Source organism: Choloepus didactylus, chromosome 23 (genome assembly GCF_015220235.1).
Source record: "Choloepus didactylus isolate mChoDid1 chromosome 23, mChoDid1.pri, whole genome shotgun sequence".
Taxonomy (NCBI): Eukaryota; Metazoa; Chordata; class Mammalia; order Pilosa; family Megalonychidae; genus Choloepus; species Choloepus didactylus.
Window position 1 is genome coordinate 309,604 of NC_051329.1, and position 21,840 is coordinate 331,443.

Sequence of the window (21,840 nt, forward strand, 5' to 3'; positions counted from 1 at the left end):
GTTGATGCTTGGTTTACATGTTTGTTATGCTGTTTGATGCACAGAAACTATTTATTTCTAGAGAATTACTCCTTTAATCATTATGTAATATCACTTCATACCCCAAATAATGCCTTTTGCCTTAAAATCTATTTTATCTTAGATGGAGTTGGCAACATCAGCATTCTTTTGGTTAGTATTTGCCTGGCATATGATCCCCCATCTCATTACATTCTAAATTTCAGTCTCATTTTAGATGTCCCTTATAATCAGCTTTGCTTAAGTTTTTTAAAAAATCCAAACCAAGAACCTTTGTCTTTTAATTGATAAAGTTGTATTTATTATGGTTCTTACATGTATTATTGCTTCTTGGTTTCTTCCTTTCCTACCTTCTGAGCTTCCATTGCTTTACTTGCTAATAGGGTGAGGATAAAGTGGATCTCATATTGGGATTCTGAGGGTTAAACAAGATTTTAAAAGAAAATGACTAACAGGGCCTTGTAATAACAATAATAGCTAACATTTGAATGTTTGCTACATGCAAGGCAACATACTAAGCAAATTATTTCTCACAGGGGACCCTGTTGGGGATTTAATAAAACCAACATTTTACAGAGAGAAAATAGAGTGAGTTAGGGAGTGTCTACAATTGCATGGCTGTTACACAGCAGATTTGGAATTTTATTTCTTGCTATGTTCAATGCATTTATACCAAAAGCCATGGTGTCATTTGTATTGGTATGTGTACACACTCTCACACCCATATGCACAAGCACCATCCAGTCACCCTATTCCTACAAAAACGAAAATGAGAAACAACCTGCCTCACCTGTACATCATGCTACAAAACCACATTTAAGAAAACAAGCCCTTCTCTTTCACAACTTTCTCTGTTTCAAACTTTAGTGCCAACTCAGAAACACTTACTGAGATTTCTCCTAGTTACACAAGAAATGATTCCATTAGATCTTAAATTGTGATGATATATGCATCTTAGAACAATGGTTGACACATTGTAATCACTAAATAAATATTAGTCATATTTACTATTGCAAAAATAAAATATGATGGCAAAATACTTAAATGCATACAAGCCAAATAAGAAATTATTACTACAACCCCACCATAACACAGAAAACCACTCTTAGGAGATGATGGAAACTATTCTTACACTTTTAACAAAATTGAAAGTATATGGTCATGCTGAAAACCTGTTTTTGATTTTTTTCCACTATACAAAGAATATCATCCTTGGTCACTAAACGTATTTCTATAATATCAATAGACCGTTTTACAAAAAACAATAAAAAGATAGACTATCAACTCCTCCTCATAATAAAACAAATACATAAAGCATGTAAGAATATACTTGACAAGAAATGTGCAAGACTCATGAAATAAGAAACAAAAACACCAGTGAGGATAATAAAAAATATTTAAATAAAGGTACAGTTTTATCTTATTCTGGGATAGGAAGACTTCACATTATACAGATAATTCAGCCCCAAATCATCTATACATATTTAAGAGAACTGCAACCATAATCTCAAAAATATTTGTTTTAAAACAAGCAATTCTAAAGTTCAAAATAATGAGAGTAAAGAGGCCCAATGAAATATTAAAATATATTATAAAATTATAAAAATCAAAAGAGTATGACACTGGCTTCAGAAAAGATATACAGATGAATAAAATCTAACAGTGCAAATTAATTCCCAAGAGTATGTTAGAATTTAGCATATGATAAATGTAGCATTTCAAAGCCATGAGTAAAATTAGATTACTTAATGGATTTAAAAGAAACTAAAGTTAAATGTCTATCTCATATATTCCAGCAACCTACTTTCAGATGACTTAAAATTAAAAATAATGGAAACCACAATAATGCCTGAAGAAAATACAGGTGAATTTTTGTATAATTTGGCAGGTGATTTTTTCCCTACAAATGATACAAAAAGCAAAAACCACAATATTTTTTTAAGGCAATAAATTTAGCCATTAAAAAATGAAAAATCCACATGGTTAAAAACAAAAAACAATTATAATATGCACATATAGATACACACACAAAAATAAAAATACAGGAAAATACACCTGTAACAAACATGTCATTTTCTCTGCATTGTTTCCACTTCATTTCATTTCCACATAAAAATTCCTATGTTGAAAAGAATAAAACTATGTTTATCATTCAACCATTTCCTTAAGCACATAGCCAAACTACACAACATAATTTTTTACTCTCCTTATACTCTTGTCAAAGACTACTTGGTGAAATTTAGCTGAATTTCAGTGAAGATTTCTTAAGAGTGGAGGGATTTATGTGGAAATAGGGTAGATTTATTACAGACAGTGTACAAGATTCAAAATTTCAGGCCAACAGGAGTAAGCCATCAGTGTGGCAATTTAAAAATATTTCTGGTGCTATTTAAGTTTGTTACTGAGAATAATGGAGACTCTAGAGTGACTTGACTTTACTAATCTAAACAAATGTTTTCTAACATTGGCCCCTGAGGGAGAAATTACCCCTGAACCAAAATCTCTTATACTTGGTCCTAAAACACATCCTTTCAGTAAAGGGAAGCCTAAGCCCTTCACTATAGAATTCTGCCCCTCTTAACCTCATTGTTTTTCCTTTTTTACCTTGGCAGCTCCTGCTGAATGCTGCAGCTCTCCCTTTACCAGCTCTTACATTTTTCTTCAGAAGGAAGTTCCCGTGGCTCCACTCTGTCAAATTCTAAGGATATTTCAAAGGTATAAAATAAAAAGTAACATTTTTTACATTTACCATGTGCCAGACCATATTATGCACACCATATTATGCCAATTTTGTTTTTTTAAAGAAAATACAAATAGGTAATATGTAAAAATATGTATGTATAAAAACATATATAAATTGACTAAAAGAAATGTATCAAAACGTTAGCAGTGACAATCTCCTGTTGAAGGGGATGAGGGATGATTTTTATTTTCTTCTGTTTATTAAGATGCTCCAAATTTGCTGCAATGAATATATTTAAAATTTATCATAATATAAAAAATGGTAAATACTATTTAAAAAATTTTTAAAGTTCATAATCCAAGGAAACAATAAATATGCAGAGCAGTTTCAGTTCAGCACCCCATGGCTGAAACAAAGGGAAGTCAGGAAAGCATTATAGCCTTGTTAAGACGGCTCAGGAATCCAAACCCTTCTAAAAGATAGGAGTTTTGTTTTAAATAATAGGAAAAAAAGGTATGATAGCAAATGTCCAGAAACAGATTAAATGTCCATCAATGGGGAACAAGGAACCAAATCATGGAACAAGCATACAAAGGAATCCTCGCAGCATATATAAAAATTCATGGGACCTGTAGGGGCTGACCACAGGATTATCAAGATGAAACATTAAGTAAAACCCACAGTGCTGACGAGTATGTAAGTATACAAAGTATCTCTGTGTTAAAAGATACATACACAGGTTTGCAAGTGGCAGAACACTAGAGCATCTGACTCCAGTGGGTGGAGGGAAACCGGATACCCGAGGAACACAGAAGAGAGAAATTTATTTTTCAAAATATACCCTTCACATCTTGGTATTCGTACCAGAAGCAGGAATTAGGTAATTAAAACAAAATATTTTTATGACAACAGACGGGATCAGAGCTAGGGGGAAAAATCACTTCTTTGCATTCCCTAGTTTTCGATGGAAAACTTCAGGTCTCCCAGGAACTGAATGGACTGTCCACGGTAAGTGGTGGAGCTGGAATCAAAACTATAGAAAAGGGCTTCTGACGCGGCCTCGCCCTGCCCTCCGTCCCCCAGCTCCCGCCAGAGCAGGGACCCCCCGGGAACACCCGTCCCCGAGAGCGGAGGGCGCGGGGCCAGCAGCCACCCCCGCACCGCGCCCCGGCCCGCGGCGCCCGCGCGACGCCCTCGCTGTGGCCCCGGGTCCCCGCACTTCCGACGGCGTCCAGGCACCGCGGATGACACGCGAAGGCGCCGCCTGCTCCACGTCGACTCGAAAGGAAACAGCCCGAGACAAGCGGCAGGAAGGCGCCGGGGCCTGCGGGCTTCCCGCGCCAGCACCGGGCGCCCCGTCGCCCCCTCGGGCTCCCAGCGCCCACCTCATCGCCAACCCTCCCGTCGCTGGCCCGAAAGGAGCCCCCAGCACCCCAAAGGGCCGCGACCTGTCACCTCACAGGCCCCGTCAGTCACGGACCCCAGACCCCGAACCACCCAGGTGCCCCCAGCCACGACCCACCGGCCCCCACTCCGCCCAGCTCTCCGTCTGCCTACACACTGACCCCCACAGGCCTCGGATCCGCAGTCAAAGCCAACCGAGCCCCTCGACACGCGCCCGGCAGGGCCGCCCCGGCCCCGCAAACACCACCCGGCGCCGGCCGCCGCGCGCCGGCCTTTGTCGGATCCGAACGGTGCCGCGCCGACCAGCACCGGGGCGGGGCGGGGCGGGGTCGGTCCGCGCGCGCACGCAAGGGCTCACGCGCGCGCGCACGTATTCACCCGCCCCGCCTCACGTGGCAGCCGAGCACAAAGAGGAACCAAGCGCAACCCGAGAGCTTCGGCTGCCGCGTGCCGGTGCGCGTGCGCAAGGCGCCTCCCGAACTCCATTTCCCAGAGTGCCCCGAGGCACGGCGACATCTGGCGTTCTAGAAGCCGAGGTCACCAAGGGACGCAGGTGAGGCTTGGTGATCGCGAATCTGTGAGAAATATAAAAGTTTAGGATTCGTAGAAAACCTGGGAGACCAAATCCATCAGTGTTTAAGAATGAACAAACAAAAATCGATTTTATTAAAAATTCTGTTGAGGAAACCAGGGGAAAAATTAAGTACATTTGTAGAAATCACAAAGGAATTAACAGTAAAAAGTAAAGTGGTCCGTAACGAATGCTGTGGGAAAAAGTAAAAATAAGGCATTAACCTTATAAAAAGAAAAGGAGCCCAAAAAAGGAGAAAGTTATAGATAAATCACTGTCCATATGGGAAAATAAAAATATAAGGGTACGATGAAAAAGAAAGAACCTCAGACACATAAGAAACTAAATGAGAACCCTCTATGTTAATTAATTCGAAATTCTTTGTGACACGCGTGATTCTCCAAGAATATAAAGATGATGAAACTTCACCCAAGAAAATGGAAACCCTAATCGTGGATAAAACTGAAAACAATTTCAGAGAGTCTCTGCCAGAAAGCATCATTCCATGAGGTTCTGGGTGAGTTTTTCAAACTTCTAGTGATCAGAGAATTCTTATATGTAAACAGTTCCAGACAAATTAGAAGAAAACAAAATTACCTATTAAATATCCAGCATAAACCAGAATCTACGAATGTATGATTTGAAAAGAAGCCTCAGAAAAAAAACTTGTTATTGCACATGCAGAAATACTGAGACATTGTTGAAAAAGTGGAGCAAGACCTTACAAAAGTGCTCGACAATCAAGTGGCGTCTGTTCGGAAACATAAGGATGATCAGGAAATCCGTGAGTATCACCATATCTGTGAGTCAAAGGGAAAAAATCTATAATCATCTTAAGATGAAAAGGATATTTAAGACTTCAAAATATATACAAGATATTTAAAAATAGTGAAGCAGAAATATTTGTATGCTACTTAAGATAAAAACATAGGACCTGAGCCGTAAAACCAGTATGCTGGAGGGGTCAGGAACAAGATGTGTCTAGCCACTAAGGTCAAGATTTTTAAAATTGGGCTAATATCAGAAATGCAGAAAATACAGATATTGTGTATCAGTGTTTAGTAGATATGTTTAGCAGAACATATTTACATAAATTTCTTGACAATTTAAGTTTTTATTCCATAAATTGTCAATTTATAACCTTTGTCCATTTTTCTTTTGGGTTATTTTGCTCCATAGAGTCATAGAATTCGAAGAATACTATTTACTAATCCTCAATCTACAAAATATGTTTTAAATATTTTTTCTATTTCTTGTAGTTGAACTTTGTTTATAAAATTGTCAATCTCTTGGATTTTAATTTTGACACCATAAAACTTTTTCTTCACTGTTTCTGCTTGGAATGTCTTAAGTAATCTTTCCCTATCCTTATGTTATAAAATATTTCCTTGCATTATCTTTTAGAGTTTGGCTTTTGACATTTAAGTGTCATTCTATCTGAATTGAGTGTGTGCATGTGTGCATGTAGCGCATGTGTGTGATGCTGGATAGTTGGAAAGATGCTCAATATAATCCTTTAGCTGGAGAATGCTTCATATGGCCTTTGGTAGCTAGAAAATGTTTATCATAATCTCTTACTCAAACAGCTTTTTGATTCATCTAAAGCCTAAAGCCCTTGCTGGAATAGCTTGCTGTTGATCTCATCTCAAACATTTACTCTCCATTTCTAGTTACATTAACCAGACCTTCTCATTTTTACCTGCAGGAATGAGATAACATCCTAAAGCAGGATGGAATGGCGCCAGAAACACCATATGGACTCATAAATCAGCACCTTCCTGCCTTGAAGGACAAAGATCGGAGATACCTGGATAGTCAGCAAAGAGAGGAGGACCTGTAAGATAACAGGATGTGGTAATCTAATGAGAATGAAGCAGGTGACCATTGCTCAGTTTTAATGAATCCTGTGACTATTACTCAGGTTTTTTTTTTTCTTTCTTATTTTCTGTTTTCTTCTGGACTCCTTGTCTTCTTGGGCTATAAAAGCCTGAGTCCTCTTTCTCACTTCTAACATGTCTAGGAAAGATTTCCTCTAGTTCCTTGTGTGTGCATTCACAATAAAATTCACTTTCTCACCAAGAGACTTGTTTCTTGGTTTTGTGCAGGGTCAGGTGGGTCCAACTTTGGAAACCACGTTTTTTTTCTTTTTCTTTTTTGTTTGTTTGTTTGTTTTTTACAGAATCATATTGTCTATGTAGTGTGAGATGTTGACCTAATTTTATTTTATTTTATTTTGTCCATATGGGAAGCTGATTTCCTAACCCCAACTATTCAATAGTTCATTTTTTCTTCAACATTTGTGAAATTATATGTCAAATTTCCACGTGTGCAAAGGTCCCTTTCTGGACTATCTATTCTTATCAATAGAGCTGTTTTTATATCCCTGTATGAAAAGCATTACATTGTTTTTGTTACTATACCTTTATAAAATCTCTTGATATCTAGAAGGGAAAGCTTTTCTAATTGTGCTTTTTCATTTTTGTCTTGGATAGTTTGAGATCTGTAATTTTTCATACAAACTTAGAACTGCTAAAATGTATTGAATATTTTTCTTTTTCTCTTTTTCTTTTTTTCATTACAGAAGTTACAGGTTACAGAAAAATCGTGCATAAAATACAGAGTTCCCATATATACCACTCTATTATTAACACCTTCCATTGGTGTATACATTTGTAACAATTCATGAAACAACATTTTTATAATTATACTATTAACTATAGTCCATCATTTACAATAGCATTCACTGTTTGTGTTAGACCATCCTATGTTCTTTTTTTAAATTTTCATTCTAGTAACATTTAGATATGCAACCTAAAATTTACCATGATCTACCATAGTAGGAAAGGCCAGGTGGAAACCTGTGAAATTGTTCCCCCCTAAGATAACAAATCAAAAATATTCTCACATGCAGCGTTAGTTGGGAGGGGGGAGGGAGGCAGGAGTATGGCAGACACTTGTAGTGTTCCTATCATATTTCTGCTTAATCCAGTATTGTAGACTCTGCAGAAACCAGACAAATCTTAGAGAACAACCATAGGTTAGACGCAAGCTCAACCAAGAAGTAGTTCCAACTTCAAACATGGTATTGTTTCTAAAGGAGATGTTTATGGCTTCGGGTACATGGTACATAGCCTTTGATTTGGCAAATGGATTCTTTTTATCCCAGTCAAGAAGGAGGGTCAGAAAATGTTTGCATTCACATGGATCAGACAACATTATACACTCAGTTTTACCTCAGGGCTGTCAAAATATAGTCTGAAGAGACCTAGCCTGCCTGGACATCCTGACAACATCACAGTGATCCATTACAACAGTGAGAGAATGCCCAGCAGGCAGGGTGAGCAAAAGGTGGCTAACAAGTTTGAGGTCCTGACACACCACATGCAATCTGGTAGATGGGAGATAAACTCTATAAAGGTTTTGCAATCTAGCACAATAGCATACTATTCACAGTTTTGCACAATGTTGTATATCTTCTTAAGGAAATTTGGTAGGCTATTTTTCCTAAGAAGTTATGTTTATCAACATCAAATTGTAGATGACTTTTCTTTTAATTTTGGAATATTTTCTGTATCTGTAGTTATGTTGCATTTCTTCATTAATAATATTTATTTGTGACTTCTTTTTACTTGCTCCATTTTGTCAGGAGTTTGTCTATTTATCAGCTTTTACAAAAACAAGATTTTGGTTTTGTTGATCTGTATCTTTTTTTATTTCAGATGTTTTTATTATGCTTTCTGCTTCTTGGGTTTATTCTGACATTCTTTTACTAGCTTTTTATAAAGCTGGAAACCTAGTTTGTTAATTGTCAGCCATTCGTTTTTTTGTAATATAAGCTCATAAAGGTATACCTCTACCTCAAATCATTACTTTCACTGCATCTCATGAATTTGCTATGTAGTATTTCCAGATTATTCTATTCTAAATATCTTTTCATTGAATTATGAATACTTTCTTTGATTGATGAGTTTTTTTAAAGTATATTTTTTAGGGGAGAACCTAAGATGGTGGCTAGGTGAGACAGGGCAAAAAAGCACCTCCATGAAAAATACTAGATAAAAGCCAGAAAGTGACCCAGAACACCAGTTCCAGCGATGCATCAGCCGGACGAGGTCTCCTAAATCCACAAGGACCGTGCATTTGGTGAAACCAGGGGTCTACATTCTGAAATGAGTGAGTGAGCCGGCTGAAAGTCCCGCAGCTGTGCTGCGGTGTGGGGAAACTGTGGGTTGGTGTTTGGAGACAGACTAGTTCTTTAAAAAAAAAACAAAAAAAAACCCGGGAGCAGCTGCAGTTACAACAGTGAGAACCACACAATGAAGCACAGCAGGAGCATGCTGTGCCAATGTCTCGGTATCTGGCATGGAGGATAGCCCGCTGCTGATTGTCTTGGGGCCAGGGGGCAGAGGGGAGCCAAAAGGAGAAAGAAACCATGCCCCTTGCAGCCATCTCCCCAGCGGGCTGGAAACACTCCTGCCTGGGGCTGGAGCTATAGGCCTGAGCCACGCCAAGGGTCCCAGTGCGACGGGGAGTACTTCCCACAGTACCGCACACAAGCCACAATATCGGCCGTGGACAGTGGCCTTTAGTGCACCCACAGCTAATTGTCCCAGAGCTGGAAGGCAGAGCTGTGTGCAAAGGGGGAAATTAACACACCCCATTCAACCATCTTTACAGCAGGCTGGGAACACCCCTGCATGGCCCAGTGGCCCAGGGCTTCCCTGGAGGGCCAGCATGCACTTGTGACGTGTCACAGCCTTCCCTCAGCAGAGGTCCTGGAAGAGTATGGCTGGGAAGGGGGACCTGCTGAAAAATCCCAGGGACCCTATGCCAATACCAAGGACTTGTGGGTCAGTGGCAGAGACAATCTGTGGCGAGACTGAAATGAAGGTTTAGACTCTTGCAGTAGCCTTAAATCTCCAGCTGGGAACACCTGGGAGGTTTGATTGTTAAAGCTGCTCTGCCTCCCTAACCACCCAGACACACACCCCACATTCAGGGCGGACAGCACCAACAACACACCCAAATTAAGTGCACCAATTGGACCCCCACAAGAAGCAGATCCCCACACACCACAAAGACAAAGTTGGGAAGGGAATAGGTGACTCGCGGACGCCATCTGCTGGCTAGTTAGTGAAAGTGTATGCCACCAAGCTGTAGATCTGACAAATTAGAAATCAGTACTATTTATATCCAGAAAGAACCCTATCAGGTAAAGAAAATGCCAAGAGGCCAAAAACAACAGAAAATCTTAAAGCATATGATAAAACCAGATGATATGGAGAACCCAAACCCAAACACCCAAATCAAAAGATCAGAAGAGACACAGTACTAGGTGCAATTAATCAAAGAACTAAAGTCAAACAATGAGAGCATGGCACAGGACATAAAGGACATGAAGAAGAGCATGGCACAGGATATAAAGGACATAAAGAAGACCCTAGAAAAGCATAAAGAAGAAATTGCAAGAATAAATAAAAAAAAATCTTATGGAAATAAAAGAAACTGTTGGCCAAATTAAAAAGACTCTGGATACTCATAATACAAGATTAGAGAAAGTTGAACAATGACTCAGCATCCTCAAGGACCACAGAATGGAAAATGAAAGAACAAAAGAATGAGGAAAAAAATTTTAAAAATTGAAATGGATCTCAGGGATATAATAGATAAAATAAAATGTCCAAATTTAAGACTCATTGATGTACCAGAAGGGGAAGAGAAGGGTAAAGGTCTAGAAAGAGTATTCAAAGAAATTGTTGGGGAAAACTTCCCAAACCTTCTACACAATATAAATACACAAAGCATAAATGCCCAGAGAACTCCAAATAGAATAAATCCAAATAAACCCACTCCAAGACATATTCTGATCAGACTGACAAATACTGAAGAGAAGGAGCAAGTTCTGAAAGCAGCAAGAGAAAAGCAATTCACCACATACAAAGGAAACAGCATAAGACTAAGTAGTGACTACTCAGCGGCCACCATGGAGGTGAGAAGGCAGTGGCATAACATATTTAAAATTCTGAGAGAGAAAAATTTTCAACCAAGAATACTTTATCCAGCAAAACTCTCTTTCAAATTTGAGGGAGAGCTTAAATTTTTCACAGACAAGTGCTGAGAGATTTTGCTAATAAAACACCTGCCCTACTTCAGATACTAAAGAGAGCCCTACCAACAGAGAAACAAAGAAAGGAAAGAGACATATAGAGAAATTTAACAGACATATATAGAACATTACATCCTGAATCACCAGGACACACATTCTTCTATAGTGATCATGGATCCTTCTCAGAAGAGACCATATGCTGGGACATAAAACAAGCCTCAATAATTTTTTTTAAAAAATTGAATTTATTCAAAGCACATTCTCTGATCACAATGGAATACAAATAGAAGTCACTTACCATCAGAGACTTAGAAAATTCACAAACAACAGGAGGGTAAAAATGAGGGGGAGATGAAAACATTCCCAGATAATCAAAAGCTGAGGGACTTCATCACCAGTATCAGTCATATAAGAAATGCTAAAGGGAAGTGAGCAGGCTGAAAGGAAGGGACACTAAACAACTGACTGAAACAACATGAAGAAATAAAGATTTCTAGTAAAGATCACATGGTAAATATAAATACCAATACTACTGTATTTTTAATTTGTAATTCCACTGTTTACTTCCTACAGGAGCTAAAATACATACACTGTAATGATAAATCAGTGGTTTTGGACTCAATGTAAAATACATAACTTTTTTTTTTTTTTTTTTTTTTTTTTTTTTTTTTTTTTTTTACCCCAAGTCCAAGGACTTTGGTCCACTCTCCACTCATTCTTCATTTCACACCTTTTGACAGAGGAACAGGGGCACCCAGGAATGGCAAGGAGGTTTTATTTTTTTATTTTTATTATTTTTTTTTTAATCATTTTATTGAGATATATTCACATACCACGCAGTCATACAAAACAAATTGTACTTTCGATTGTTTACAGTACCATTACATAGTTGTACATTCATCACCTAAATCAATCCCTGACACCTTCATTAGCACACACACAAAAATAACAAGAATAATAATTAGAGTGAAAAAGAGCAATTGAAGTAAAAAAGAACACTGGGTACCTTTGTCTGTTTGTTTCCTTCCCCTACTTTTCTACACATCCATCCATAAACTAGACAAAGTGGTGTTTGGTCCTTATGGCTTTCCCAATCCCATTGTCACCCCTCATAAGCTACATTTTTATACAACTGTCTTCGAGATTCATGGGTTCTGGGTTGTAGTTTGATAGTTTCAGGTATCCACCACCAGCTACCCCAATTCTTTAGAACCTAAAAAGGGTTGTCTAAAGTGTGCATAAGAGTGCCCACCAGAGTGACCTCTCGGCTCCTTTTGGAATCTCTCTGCCACTGAAGCTTATTTCATTTCCTTTCACATCCCCCTTTTGGTCAAGAAGATGTTCTCCGTCCCACGGTGCCAGGTCTACATTCCTCCCTGGGAGTCATATTCCACGTTGCCAGGGAGATTCACTTCCCTGGGTGTCTGATCCCACGTAGGGGGGAGGGCAGTGATTTAAAATACATAACTTTTGACAAGAACTACATAAAGGTGGGAGAATGGAGGAGTATAGGAACATACTTTACGTGTCCTATTGAAGTTAAGTTGGTATCAAAGAAAAACAAGACTGCTATAGATTTAAGAGATTAAATTTAAGCCCCATGGTAAACACAAAGAAAGTATCAGAGAATATGACCATAGAGATGAAAAGTAGAGTATGGGTTATGAGAAGTGGGGGAAGGGGCAATGGGGAGTTAAGAAATGAGTGTAGGGTTGCTGTTTGAGGTGAAGGGAAGTTTCTAGTAATGGATGGTGGGAAGGTGATGGCATTGTAACATTCTAAATGTGACTAATCTCACTAATGGAATGCTAGGGAGGAAGTGGAATGGGAAGATTTAGGCTGTATATGTTTCCACAATTGAAAAAAAAAAAAAAAAAGACTAAATAGATGATGACAATGAAATGCCAAGGATGATCCTGGATGGGATCTGAGGATGGAGGAGAGGAGGCTCAAAGGGACACAGATGGGACACACACACAAAAAGGAAATACAGAATGTAAGCTTTGTATCAATGTTGAATTTCTTGAACTTCTTAGCTGCACTTAATGGGATTGCATAAAAGAATGTTCTTGTCCATGGGAAATGTATATGTGAATTATATTGTTTTTTCACGCATGTGTGCAGCTAGCTCTCATGTTCAGAAGACAGAGCAATAGATGATGGATGATAGGGAGGGAGGGAGGGAAAGAAATGGTGGTGTGACAGCATGTTAAACTTTGTGGATCGGGGTATCAGGGGAGGGGGGTCAGGGTATGCTGGAGTTCTGTGTATGGGGTTTGTATTGTTTTTGCAACTGTTCCTGTAAGTTTGAATGTATTTCAAAATAAAGTTTTTTAACAAAAGTATATTTTTTAAATATCCAAGTACATGGAGAGGTATTTCCATTTCCAACAATGGCAGAAGAGCCTGCTTTGGCCAACCCTATTGCTGAGGACAATAGAAACACCTGAAAAAAACAGTTTTCAAGTTTATCCTATTTGGGCCTTGTTGAGGTTGTTAGACCTGAAAGTTAATGTTTTTCACCAAATTTATGTCCTGCACTTTCTCCCCTCTCTTCGTCTGGGACTCCAAAACATAACGGTTAGACCTTTCCTGTTGTTCCACAAGTCCCTCAATCACTCTTTTTTTTTTCTTTATCCTTTTTCTCTCTCTGTTGTTCATATTGAACAATTTCTGTTGTTCTTAGATCAAGTTTAAGGAATCTTTCTCCTGTCATCTCTGTTCTGTTATGGAGCCCATCAAGTGAGCTTGTTGTTAAATTTTGGTTTTGGTATTTTTCCATTTGTTTTTTTTAACTTCTGTTTCTTTGCTGAGATTTTCTATTGTGCCCTTCCTGGTTGGAGCTTTTTTATAAGAGATGCTTTCAAATTTTTAAATAACCTGAATTTAATGACAAGGAAACATCAGACAAAAATTAAGGCATATTCTACAAAATAACTGACCAGTAGTTTTCAGAAGTATCAGGCTCATGATAGAAAAAGTGTGAGGCCCCCAGATTAAAGGAGACTAAGCGGACCTGACAGCCAAATGCAATATGTGATCTTGGAATGAATCCTGAAACAGACAAGGGCGGGGAGGGAAGGAGGGAGATACAATTTGTTAGTGGGACAACTGGAAAAAATTGAATAAGGTCTGTATTAAATAATATATTGTATCAATGTCACTTTCCTAATTTTGTAGTTATGTAAGAGTTGGGAAAGCTAGGTAAATGGTACACAGTATTTCTTTGTACTATTTTTGCTACTTTTTGTTAAGTCTGAATTTATTTCAAAAGGAAAAGTTAAAATTTTTAAAATTACCAGACATACAGAAGGAGGATTGAATAAAAATGAAAGGCAAAGGAGTATATTAAAATACCAATAAGAAAAACAAATTCCACATTATTTGAGACAGATCTAAAATGTCTGTGAATAATATGTCCAAGAAATTAAATAACATTGAGAAACTATAAAAGAGAATTGGATGTATATTCTTAAACTGAAAAATACATGAATTATAATTATGTCATTAAATGGGATTCACAGAATGAGAACTGAAGAGGGACTGAGTGAATGCATGATAGGTCAGAAGAAATATTCAGATAGAAGTACAGAAAAGCAAAGAATAGAAAATACAGAAAGTAATGTAAGAGATCTATGGGACATGGTAAAAGACCTCATGGAGTTCAAGGTAACGTTGATATCAGGGTATCTGAAATGCTGTCATCTAGAAATGTGGACTTGCTGAGTTTCGGTGATAAATTAAGTGTTGGCCTATGTCCTTCTCCCAGTGTGTCTACTGTGTCTGGGGGCCCACTTAGTGTGTACTTTTCTATTCCTAGAATGTTGAACTGGGATATATATACTGAACAGCTAGGAGAGCCCTCACTTTGGTTGCCTGACTCATTGAGTAAGAGCCATCATGACAGGAAAGGAAAACTGGGAGCCTTCAGCTGCCTCCCCAGTCAAGGTTGGTAAATTAGGAGAAATACTGAATTCTGGGAAGAATGACAGAGCTTAGTACCACTATCATATACCTGAAGAATTAAGAGGTCATGGTCCTTGTCACATCCCCATGTAATTTACCCATCAGGCCCCTGCAAAGAAACAGATGGATTGTGGTGGATAATTGTGAACTACTGTAAACATATCCAACTGACAGCCCCAGATGCTGCTGCAATGTTTGTTTTTTTTTAATTTAATAAATTTTATTTTGAAATAAATACAATCTTACAGGAAGAGTTGCAAAAACAGTACAAACCCTGTACATAGAATTCCATCATACCCTGACTCCCCTCACCCGATACCCTGATCCACCAACTTTAGCAACCTGTCACACCAGCATTTCTTTCTTTCCCTCCCTCCCTTCCTCCCTCTCTCCCTTCCTAACATCCATCATCTATTGCTTTGTCCTCTGAACATATGAGAGCTAGCTGCACATATCTTTGAACAAATACTATAATTCACATATACTTTTCCCATGGACAAGAACATTCTTTTATGCAGTCTCATTAAGCGCATCTAAGAAGTTCAAGAAATTCAACATTGATACAAAGCTTACATTCTATATTTCCTTTTTGTGTGCATGTCCCATCTGTGTCCCTTTGAGCCTCCAATCCTCCATCCTCAGATCCAATCCAGGATCATCCTTGGCATTTAATTGTCATCTATTTAGACTGTTTTTTTTTTCAATTGTGGAATATATAGCCTAAATCTTCCCATTCCACCCCCTTCCTAGCATTCCATTAGTGGAATGCTAATTCCACTAATTTAGAATGTTTTAAATTTAGAATGTTTAAATTTAGAATTTAGAATTTAGCATGTTGCAATGCCATCACCTTCCCACCATCCATTTCTAGAAGTTTCCCTTCACCCCAAACAGAAACCCTACTCTCATTTCTTAACTCCCCATTGCCCCTTCCCCCACTCGGAATCCCTACTCTACTTTTCATCTCTGTGGTCATATTCTCTGATATTTTCTTTGTGTTTACCATGGGGCTTAAATTTAACATCTTAAATCTATAACAATCTTGTTTTTCTTTGATACCAAATTAACTTCAGTATGACACACAAACTATGTTCCTATACTCCATCATTCCCCCACCTTTATGTAGTTCTTGTCAAAAATTACGTATTTTACATTGAGTCCAAAACCACTGATATATCATTACAGTTTATGTATTTTAGATCCTGTAGGAAGTAAATAGTGGAGTTATAAATCAAAAATACAGTAGTATTAGTATTTATATTTACCATGTGATCTTTACTGGAAATCTTTATTTCTTCATGTTGTTTGAGTCAATTGTTTAGTGTCCCTTCGTTTCAGCCTGCTCAATTCCCGTTAGCATTTCTTCTAGGACTGATTACTGGTGATGAAGTCTCTCAGCTTTTGATTATCTGGGAATGTTTTTATCACCCCCTCATTTTTGTCTTCCAGGTGTTTGTGAATTCTCCAAGTCTCTGATGGTTATTGACTTCTATTTGTATTCCATTGTGGTCAGAGAATGTGCTTTGAACAAATCCATTTTTTTTTTAATTTATTGAGGCTTGTTTTTATGTCCCAGCATTTGATCCATTCTGGAGAAAGATCCATGATCACTAGAGAAGAATGTGTGTCCCCATGACCTGGGATGTAATATTCTATATATGTCTGTTAAATTTTCTATATCTCTCTCTCCTTTCTTTGCTTCTCTGTCGGTAGGGCTCTCTTTAGTATCTGAAGTAGGGCAGGTCTTTTATTAGCAAGATCTCTCAGCATTTGTTTGTCTGTGAAAAATTTAAGCTCTCCCTCAGATTTGAAAGAGAGTTTTGCTGGATAAAGTATTCTTGGTTGGAAATTTTTCTCTCTCAGAATTTTAATTGTTATGCCACGGTTCTCGCCTCCATGGTGGCCGCTGAGTAGTCCCTACTTATTCTCATGTTGTTTCCTTTGTATGTGGTGAATTGCTTTTCTCTTGCTGCTTTCAGAACTTGCTCCTTCTCTTCAGTATTTGACAGTCTGATCAGAATATGTCCTGGAGTGGGTTTATTTGAATTTATTCTATTTGGAGTTTGCTGGGCATTTATGCTTTGTGTATTTATATTGTGTAGAAGATTTGGGAAGTTTTATTTTATCTATCATATCCCTGAGATCCATTTTGATTTTTTCGATTTTTTCCCCATTCTTTCTTTTGTTCTTTCATTTTCTGTTCTCAGCCCTCGAGGAGGCTGAGTTGTTGTTCAGCTTCCTCTAATCTTGTATTATGAGTATCCAGAGTCTTTTTAATTTGGCCTACAGTTTCTTTAATCACCATAAGATCTTCTATTTTTTTTTATTTACTCTTGCATTGTCTTCTTTATGCTCTTCTAGGGTCTTCTTCATGTCCTTTATATCCTGTGCCATGCTTTCATTCTTGATTGTAGTCCTTTGATTAATTGTGCTAAGTACTGTGTCTCTTCTGATATTTTGATTTGGGTGTTTGAGATTGGGTTCTCCATATCATCTGGTTTTATCATATGCTTTAAGATTTTCTTTTGTTTTTGGCTTCTTGGCATTTGCTTTACTTGATCTCTAATATGTCAGAACTGCAGCTTGGTGGCATACACTTTCTCTAACCAGCAGATGGCGTCCATGAGTCACCTATTCCCCTGAAGTCGGTTCTCCCCAACTTTGTCTTTGTGGTATGTGGGGATCTGACTCTTGTGGGGTCCAACTGGTGCATTTAATTTGGGTGTGTTTTCAGTGCTGTCCGCCCTAAATGAGGGGCGTGTGTCTGAATGGTTAGGGAGGCAGGGCAGCTTTAATAATCAAACCTCCCAGATGTTCCCAGAGAGTTAAGGCTGTTCTCTGCCACTGACCCACAAGTCCTTGGTATTGGCATAGGTTCCCTGGGATTTCTGAGTGGTTCCCCTTTCCCTGCTGTGCTCTTCCAGGACCTCTGCTGAGGGAGGGCTGTGCCATGTCACAGGTGCACGCTGGCCTCCAGGGAAGCCCTGGGATCCTGGGCCATGCAGGGGTGCTCCCAGCCTGCTTCAAAGATGGTTGAATGGGACGTGTTAACTTCCCCCTTTTTGCACAGCTCCGCCCTCCCAGCTCCGGGATGGTCAGCCGTGGGTGTATTAAAGGCCACTGTCCATGGCTGACACTGGCATGTGCACAGTACTGTGGGCAAGATTCCCCATCACACTGGGCTTCCCACTGCAGCTCTGGGCTGTGGGTTCAGCCCCAGGCAGCAGCGTCACCTGCCTGCCGGGGAGATAGCTGCAATTCATGCAGTCCTTTCTCCCTTTGGCTCCCCTTTGCGCGCCTGGCCCCAAGACAACCAGCAGCAGGTGCAGGAAGGAGTATCCTCCATGCCAGGCACAGAGGCGTTAGCCCAGCCCACTCCCGCCGTGCTTCACTGTGGGGCTCTCCCCATCGTATCTGCAGCTGCTCCTGGGTTTTTGTTTTTTTTTTTTTTTTTTTTTTTTAAGAACTAGTCTGTCTCCAAACACCAACCCACCATTTCCCCACACTGCAGTGTGGCCGAGGGACTTTCAGCCGACTCACTCACTCGTTTCAGAATGCAGACTCCTGGTTTCACCAAATGCATGGTCCCTGTAGATTTAGCAGACCTTGTCTGGCTGGTGCTATACTATGGAACTGATGTTCTGTGTCACTTTCTGGTTTTTATCTAATATTTTTCACAGAGGTGTTTTTTTTGCCCTATCTCACCTAGCTGCCATCTTAGGTTCTCCCTCTGCTGCAAAGTTTTATGTGGTGTCTTTACTGAGCCTGTCCACACAGCTCTGGCCCTTGGTATGCCATTGTTTCCTCTCAATCCCCATCAGCAAAGAGGATCAAAGGCAGATGCCTTCACATCGCAAGGACATCAGTACATATTCACTATGTTGGATGAGGGTCAATTCACTCTCACTCGCTGTCATAATATAATACACAGGGATCTTGGTCAAAGGTCACATCGGCCCCCTATACTGATGAAGTCAACTACTCGGGAATTGTGAGAGGAAGTAGCTAGTACCCATTCCCTTATAATATACGTATATGCCAGAAAGTGGGAGGGAAACCCCAGAAGGAGTCAGGACCTGCCACATCAATGAGGTTTTTAGAGGTTCAGTGATTGGAAGACTGCTAGGACATCCCATCTCAGGTGAAGCAAAAGATATCGCGTTGGCACCCCATAACACAAAGAGGTTCAATGCTTGGTCGACCACTTTGGATTTTGAAGGCTGCATGTAGCTCACTGAGATATTCTGTTCCGACAGGTTTGTTGGTTAACTTGGAAGGCTTCTAACTCTGAGTGGGGCTTGGAGCGAGAGAGGGACCTGCAGCAGGCCCTGGACTGGTGTAAGCTCTTGATGAGCTAGGTCACATGATGCAGCAAATCTGACCATTCTGGAGATATCCAAGGCAAACAGGGATGCTGTTATGGAGTCTATTTCACTCTCCAAAGGAGAGTCACAAGAGGGAACTAATAGGATTGTGGAGCAAGGCCATGCCTTCTGTGTCAGAGAACTATTTTCCATTTGAGAAACAGATTCTAGGATACTGCTGGAGCCTAATCGAGACTGAGCACTCTGCTCCTATGTGACCATGTGCTCACCATCATGAGGTGTATTATTCCCACTGCAGATGGGAATGCTTTGTTTTGGCATCAGGACCTGGAAGGTTTATAAAGCCTAAGTAAAATACATAAACAGGGTTGTCCAGACTCCTGTGCCACCTACCTCAACTGATACTTAGGCCTCGTGGGGGACTTCTCTGACAGAGGAGGAAATTCCAATTCTGGTTCACAGATGCATCAGCATGATCTGCAAAGGACCACTGACGCATTTCAGCCTCACGTGTGGGAGGACCCTAAGAGGCAGTGGCCGAAAGTGTGAACAATGAGCTTGATATTTTGCCTCAGAGACAGGGAAATATGGGTGTAAATGTGGATATGCATTAACTCCTTGGCAGTGGTGACTGACTTGATTGGTTTCCGGGTGCTGAGAGGAGCAAGACTAGAACATAAGGGATAAGGAAATCTGAGGAAAAGGTATGTGGATGAACTTTTCATAGTGGGCATGAAACGTGGATTTTTTTGTCTCATGTTAATGCCTAGAGAGTCAGAGAAGGCAAACAGATCAACAGTGTGACTCATCTTTGTCTATCAGCTGGCTTCAGACCAAATGACCCACTTTAAGGAAAGGAAGGTGTAATGATGGCATCCTAACCATGCATAAGTCCACTAGTCTTAACATTGTTTTGATCACCAAGAAAGTCAGCTTGATAGATTGGTAAAATGGCCTGTTGATTGTTCCTAAGTTTTATAGTTTGTACTTGTGATACAATTACAAGGTCCATCTCAAGGATATCCAGCTTCTCCTATATTTTCCATTATAAGATAAGGGAAGACCTATGTAACCTGAACATCTATTTTGGTCCTTAAGATCCCTTGACCAATTAGCCTTTTCCAAAGCTTTCCGCAGGACCAGTAATTCTGATTACCATTGCGGCCTTGAGCCTGTTGCAGTAACCATCCTCACCCTGCCTCTGGCAATTAGGTTCTGCTACTAGGTCTGTTCCATCCCAGAATCCTATCATCTTCTTTGACATGATCGTTAGGTTCATGTGTCAACTTGGCCGGGTGATGGTGTCCAGGTGTCTGGTCAAGCAAACACTCACCTAACTGTTACTGCAAGGACATTTGTGGCTGGTTAATAAACCAGAGAGCTGGCTTATTAAATCATCAGTCAGTTGACTGCAGCTATGACTGATTACATCAACGAAGGGCCTGTCTTCCACAATGAGAGAAGTCAACCAGCTGGATTTAATCCAATCAGTTGAAGACTTTTAAGCAAGACAGATAGAGGATCTTCACTACTTCTTTGGCTGACCAGCATAGCATTTCTTGAGGAGTTTGTCAAACACCTTCATCAGAGCTGCCAGTTCGCTGCCTGCCCTACGGAATTTGGACTAGTGCATCCCCACAGTTGCCTGAGATGCTTTTATGAAATCTTATATTTAGATATTGATTGTTGATTCTGTTTCCCTAGAGAACCCTAACTAATACAAGGGGTCTTATGTCAGTGGCAGTGTCTTCTGTATTCAGTCTTGGCCTACAACTCCCTGCCATAATGCTGGCATTCCTCTCACTAATCAACTTCTAAATGTCCTTGTTAAAAAAAAAATTGTCCTTTGGGTCCCCTTGGGGGTCAAAATCGAGGAATGGTGAGTGGATTATTCATGACAAATCTATAGCAACAATCATATTTCCTTAAATCATTATTTTGTGCCAAGGAATTTCCTGATATCTCAACTTAACCTAGCATTGGCTTCTGCTGTCTTTCAGGTAACCAACTAAGGAAGAAGTTATAACCACTCCAAACTGCCTGTATTTACTCATTGAATCTAGAAATTCTTAAAAATAATCCCATACTTAAAAAAAAAAAAATCTTGCTGATATAGATTTTCAGTCTCCCCCAGTATCCTCAGATTTCCCCCATGTATATTTTTCAAATTTTCATTGTAAATTAGCAAATAATGTAAATAGTCTTATGAGTGTGACTCTTCTCTCCCCAAGGCATGCTGGGATACAATTGTAGTTATTGGTGTTGAGGTGGAGACATGAGAAAAATTGTAATCCCTTTCAAGGTAGCCTACTTGGATTATGACATAGGGTCTTCAGCTAGGCAGAATTAACTTAATCAGATAAGAAGAACAAGGGAGACACTGCTTCTGCTCCCACTGGAGGCTCAGTGGGATTCTTGGGATATTTTGAGTTACTAAAACTCTCCTAATTCTTCCAGTTGGTATCTTAACATTTACGTAAGAGAACTAGCACAGCTGTGAATTCAACGAATGTTGTAATTCAGCCACTTCTAGGATAAGATTTTTTTACTTCTATTAGTCCTGTGACTACATGAGATGAAATACTTTTGGGTGGTTTTAGAAACTGTTTCTCTAATTTTTCCTAGAGCTGGTAATTTCATACCTCAACCTGGAATTTTCTTTCTTTGGGCTCTCCAGTGCACTTATAAACAGCCAGCCCACATCACAAACTTTTTATTCCTCATTTCCTCAGTGACGGTCTTCACAGGTGGCTTTCGATCTACCAAA

At 39.6% G+C, this 21,840-nt stretch overlaps 1 protein-coding gene and 1 long non-coding RNA gene across 14 annotated transcripts in view; one reads left to right on the forward strand and one right to left on the reverse strand.

The window, feature by feature from the left end:
* The window catches only part of ZNF84 (zinc finger protein 84), a 41,288-nt gene extending 36,807 nt beyond the window's left edge, over window positions 1-4,481 (reverse strand). For 3 of the 13 annotated variants that reach the window (XM_037816903.1, XM_037816902.1, XM_037816904.1), the window contains exons 1-3: window positions 2,623-4,168; window positions 2,074-2,137; window positions 334-433 (exon numbers count right to left, since the gene is read on the reverse strand). The gene's annotated coding sequence lies outside the window, so the exon portion shown is untranslated. Of the gene's footprint in view, window positions 1-333; window positions 2,028-2,073; window positions 2,138-2,622; window positions 4,170-4,266 lie in introns of those variants that run through there. The other 10 variants (XM_037816893.1, XM_037816892.1, XM_037816894.1 and 7 more) reach the window with 10 other exon arrangements.
* A 144-nt stretch (window positions 4,482-4,625) lies between these two features.
* LOC119519352 lies at window positions 4,626-6,748 on the forward strand. The gene is made up of 4 exons (XR_005214009.1): window positions 4,626-4,658; window positions 5,082-5,193; window positions 5,361-5,460; window positions 6,382-6,748. It is a non-coding gene; the product is annotated as an uncharacterized LOC119519352 (long non-coding RNA).
* Window positions 6,749-21,840: the final 15,092 nt, after the last annotated feature.